The sequence below is a fragment of the Sardina pilchardus genome, chromosome 17 (assembly GCF_963854185.1).
Source record: "Sardina pilchardus chromosome 17, fSarPil1.1, whole genome shotgun sequence".
NCBI classification, from domain to species: domain Eukaryota; kingdom Metazoa; phylum Chordata; class Actinopteri; order Clupeiformes; family Clupeidae; genus Sardina; species Sardina pilchardus.
Genome location: NC_085010.1, coordinates 29,966,753 through 29,972,623, shown reverse-complemented (window position 1 = coordinate 29,972,623; position 5,871 = coordinate 29,966,753).

The window sequence follows — 5,871 nt, the reverse complement described above, 5'->3', positions numbered from 1 at the left end:
TGAGACAGATTAAAACTGATCATGAAGGCATGTCTAGCATCAATTCACTCTTTTTGTCTTTTTTTCCTGTCTTTTTTTTGGCTCAAGGGAGACTTTCCCCTTCATTAAAATGACAACAGCTCAAACTATGCATATGGAAATGTGGCTTCCTGCACAGTGTTGCTCTGTTCGTGTGTGTGTGTGTGTGTGCGCGGGTGGTGGGCCACCCCGTAATAAAAACAGCTCAAGATGGGACAGAAGGGGATTTGGGGAGTCGTTGCCCCCCCCCCCCCCCCCCCTCCCCTTCCCTCTCCTCCACCAAAGCCCCCGCAGTTTATTGCTGTGTGGAGTAAAACAAAAAGCCCAGGGGCCCCGTTCCCAATGAACTCCTCCGGTGAGCTTCAGATGTCTCGGCCGGGCGCAGCCTCCACTACCGCTGGCCACCACCGCCCGCCGGCCTCATCATCGCCACAAAAGAGGAAGGGGATCAAAATAATGGTGCCTGCACAAATGGAAGTGATTAACACTGGTGTCAAAATGGTTTCATTTCCCCCAGCGCCGGCTGCAGTGTTCCTCTCCTATCAACCCCCCACCCCCTCCCCCCTCAACCCCACAACCCCACCACACCACCACCCGCCTTTTCTTTTGGCCCACCATGAATATATTCAGGGGTGCACATTGGCGGCCGACAGCTTTTTGGATGTGTGTGCGAGGGCGAGTCACCAAGGGGTTAGCTTGATAACAAGATTAGCGCGTTTTAATTTAGATTACACCCAACTTGGCCCTGATCGAAAAGCCCACTGTTGCTCTTTGGTGGAGTAGGGGGGGGTATGCCTGTGTGTGTGTGTGTGTGTGTGTGTGTGTGTGGAGGGGCTTCGGTCTAAGGGGTGGAGGGGAAAGGGAAGAGGGTGGGTGGGTGGACATCAAAAAAGACACAGGAGTGACATGCTGCTCGCTGCTTCACTTCATTACTTCCAGCAGCTGGGTAATCAGTGGCCCTTGGCAGAAATCTCAGCGCCCCAATCACAGAGTTGGACTGAGAGGCACATAAATGCAGAGCTCTCAGAACACACAAAAGGCAATTTGCCTCACGTCTTAGCAGCCACATCAGGGCTCTAATTGAAGCTTTATTAGAGGAGGTTTTGTCATTAGTACAGAAAACCACATGTGGAGACAGGTGTGTGTGGAGAGAGAGAGAGAAAGAGAGAGAGAGAGAGAGAGAGAGAGAGAGAAAGCGGGAATCTGAACTATGAAATATTGCCAGGTGTGTCTTATTACACAAATAACTACATAATCAGAAAAAAAAGCACTAGGTAAACAAAACAGAAGCCAAAATATTCTGGATAATACCATCGCAACATACAAATCTGAAATGCAGCCATGAGCGATGCATCAAGCGTTAGTAATAAAGCATTAATAAAGTATTTATAGACAGACTACGGCAACAAAAACACATATTTCTCTTCCTGTACACAGGCAGCTTTTCCTTCCATATCCTATGAGAGCAGAAAAAACTTGGATAAATTATAAATATTTAATTCATATCTCTTGACAGCGTTCTCCAGGACTCTGTCATAACATTGACAAAACACCATGGTGCTGTAGCCCATCCTCAGGAAGAGTGATCACATTTCCCCCCCAAACCCAATTATAATCCTCCTCTGGTGGGATGGTGACAACTTTGATTCAACATTTGGGCAACATCATTCTGACTCTGTGTGGGTGTGTGTGTGTGTGGGGGGTGTGTGGGGGGTGTGTGTGTGTATGTGTGCACGTGCATGTGTGCGCGCGCCCCCGATTGGCAGCAGCTGCCGTCATTACACAAAAACCCGATTATACATTCCCCCCAGGCTAGGCTAATGATCCCGCGCTCAATTGTTATTCACATTCGCTGAGGGTTAGCCGCTAAGCAGCCCCGCGCACCTCCACTGCCATCTCCATTAATAATGCCCATTCACGGCGTCGTGTTTGTCAGGCCGCGGAGCAGCGTGTAAATTAGACCTGGAGATGCCCAGTACGCCCCTCGCGCAGATGGGTCCGGCCCACGTGCGTATTAATGCCCATTTGTGTGTGTGACAAGCCGACATATGTTATCTAGCATTCATTGCAAATGCTCAAATTGCCCTCTAATGCCCCCCCCCCCCCCCACCCCCCCCTCGCCCGCACACTCCCCGAAGAATCGCAATGCACATATTTACATAATGCTGTAATGCAGCAGAATCACAAAGCGAGAGGGAGGGGAATGGTTTTGAATGGGGAGAAAATGACAGTGTTGTGAAGTGCGCTCCTACTTCCAGATGGCCTCGCCTGCACCTCGGAAGAGTCGTCTGGATGTGCGGCGAAATAAGAGATCGGACTTATCTTGCTCTGAGAAATTGGTGTCTGACAGGGGATTTGTTCTTTTTTCCCCCTCCATCCGAGACAGTTTTACACTCACGGCTGTACAGCACAACAGCGTAATAAAACGCATGTATAAAAACTCCCCCCGCATCCCCCAACAAGCCTATAAGCTGTCTGTAAAATAATAACCGTGACACTGGATGTGAATATTTCCATTCTGTGCACTGAAACTCGTCACATTATTGTGACAGCCACCACCTCCAAATGCCCACCCACAGACTTTCATCTCTCAATTCAAACAAATCTGGATACATCCACAACTGCTATTTGATGTCCGTCCAATACACTTTTCCCTGGCTCAATATCACCCGGGCAATTCCACTCACTGACAATCAAATGTTTTCCGAATGGGCTAGCCCACTGCCTGTTAAATAATTAAACTGGAAATAAGGAGACATTTAAAATTTAATGACTTACTGAGTTCAGATTCTGTCCAACAAAATGCAATACAGAGGTGGGATCGATGCCATGATGAATCTTAATATTTCATTATCACATTTCCATTGACTCATTTTAATAAAAAAAAATATATATTTTCTTTGTGCCTACAGATTTATTGACGACGGATATGTGGGCATACTTTCCCTGATGGAGAGAATAACTCACTTGTCAGGGGGCGCATCCATTCCCCACACACAGCACAGTGTGTTGTGTCTTTGTGAATGCAAATGCTTTAACGCGGTGCGTATAAGTGTGAATACTAATGGAGGGTGGGTTTTTTTCTCCCGCTGCTGCGAGTGAGTGCGCACTCGCCGTGTCATTCATCATTGCTGAGATGAGAGGAAGATGCGGAATTAATGCCAAGAGGTCCCCCACCCCACCCACACATCAATACACCCACACGGTCGCATGAGTCCTCAACACACAATACAAATAAAGCTGCGTGAACATCTTGAAAAGTACGTACCCACGCCCACACACATACACACACACACACACACACACACACACACACACACACACACACACACACACACACACACACACACACACACACACACACACACACACACACACACACATACAAACACACACACACACACACACACGTACACACAAACACACAAACACACACACATACACACCCACACACGTATAAACACACACATGCATGCACAGCCACAAATCACATGTTCAGTGATGCATAACGTAGAATGTAACCACTACAGATGATAAGGCTCCTCTGAATGTAAACTTGTCCTTGATTGCTGAAGGATGAAAATGCCATCGAGCCATTTTCTCACGTTAGAGGCAAACACGTTCAAAAAAGAGGGGGGGAAGCCAAACAAACGCTGCGTTCCCCAAAGGAGTCATTCCACGACACAGTTTTATAGTCAGTGGAGAAAGTTGTCCTCCAGAGGATCCGCTAATCTGCAGCAGTTATGGTTCCAAAGAGAAGTTCCTGTGTGGCGTTGGCACCTTGCGTTGGCGCGTTGTCTGCTGGCATCCCGCTCGGATTCGCAGTAATGCACCTCGTTGGCGCGGGCGCCACAGCAGATGTAAGTAAAGATGAGACACAACTGTGTTCAGGCCGCTTTACAATCCTGAGCACATTACCTACAGTACACCTCAAAGAACACCATAAATCAAGACATCACGCTCTCTCTCCTGAGTAGATATCAGAGCCCTGTTGCTAAGACAGACACTACGTTGGTGTCTCCATTCTGGAAGTGGCTATTCATACAGTGGTTAAGTAGTTCTACTGGTTAGAGCTTCAGGCTTTTAACCGAAGGGTTGTTGGTTTGATCCCCGACCGGTAGGGAAAATGTGGGTGGGGGAAGTGGTTGAGCACTGCTCTCCCATGCCCACATCCACGGCTGAAGTGCCCTTGAGCAGGGCACCTACTGTAACCCCTCACTGCTCCCCGAGCACCGCTGTAGCAAGGCAGCTCACTGCTCCAGGTTAGTGTGTCTGCTTCACTTTACTTTGTGTTCACTGTGTGCTCTGAGTGTCACAGATGGGATAAATGCAGAGACCAAATTCCTTGTATACACAAGTCTACTTGGCCTAGAAACCTGATTTCACTTTACTTTTAGGGCAGCCTCCTGCAAATGTGATTTAGTCACAATGGTAGAGTAGGGCAAAAGGCCAGTACAGTCCTGGAGAACACAAACTATTAGTTATCAAGCAACTACCTAAAATACTGGTAGGTGAATAGAATAGAATAGAATAGAATAGAATTTATACTTTTTTGTCCCGTGAGGGAAATTCGTTTCTCTGCATTTAACCCAATTTAACCGAATTAGTGAACACACACAGCACACACACAGTGAGGTGAATCACACACTAACCCAGAGCAGTGAGCTGCCTGTGTAACCTGCGTTGTGTGGAACCACCGCGGTCCAGCCCTGCACACGCCCGGACTCGAACCCGCGAGACAGCAGCACCTCGGATCGGGAGTCGAGCGCGCTAACAATCCAGCTAAAAGCCCAGGCTACTAGCTTTCATGCCAGCAGCGCTCTTGAAGCGTCGGGGAGTGAGGTTTACTAACGTTCTACAGCATAGCTAACCAGCTAGCACCCGTTACACTCACCCCCCTAAACCTTACTCCCGATCCGGGTCACGGCACCAATCTAACCTGCGTTGTGTGGAACCACCGCGGTCCAGCCCTGCACACGCCCGGACTCGAACCCGCGAGACAGCAGCACCTCGGATCGGGAGTCGAGCGCGCTAACAATCCAGCTAAAAGCCCAGGCTACTAGCTTTCATGCCAGCAGCGCTCTTGAAGCGTCGGGGAGTGAGGTTTACTAACGTTCTACAGCATAGCTAACCAGCTAGCACCCGTTACACCTGCCCAACCAGCGGCGCTCGGGGAGCAGTGAGGGGTTAGGTGCCTTGCTCAAGGGCACTTCAGCCGTGGTGTACTGGTCGGGGATCGAACCGGCAACCCTTCGGTTACAAGTCCGAAGCCCTACACCACGGCTGCTGTGGTGTTAAATAAAAGTTCATTCAATTATGGAAGATTATGCAGCAACGGGTATTTATTTGTAACTAGAATGATCTGGTTTCACAGAGGACCCTTGAATACACAGACCCCCGGGCTATTTGATCCAATATATAATATGTGAAGTGAAGTCTTTTGTGGATCCTTTAACTCAGATGGGACTCTGTTGACTGCTGGAGATTTCTCCTAATGAGGAATTGAGGGGTGAAGAAAGACAGTGAAGGTTTAAAGGGGTATCGAATGTATCAAAGATGCCGGACTGTAGACTATCGAAGGCTGCTGATTTCCATTCAAAAACTAAACTGTGTTGACTCTGATCCGCTTCATCGCCAGCGTAGCTCTGACATAGAAATGACGTTGGTGGTAACAAACTCTTTACTTAGAACTTGGCAAAATGGTCATAGCATACACAGACACTGGTCTACCTCTTTATCTTCTCCAGTTCAAACGTGACTGAACACAACGTTACTTCCTAGTTTAGCCTCGCGAGAGCCCCCCCATCAAAGACTCATGATGAGCATGTATATAAACATAAATCCAATAAGCTA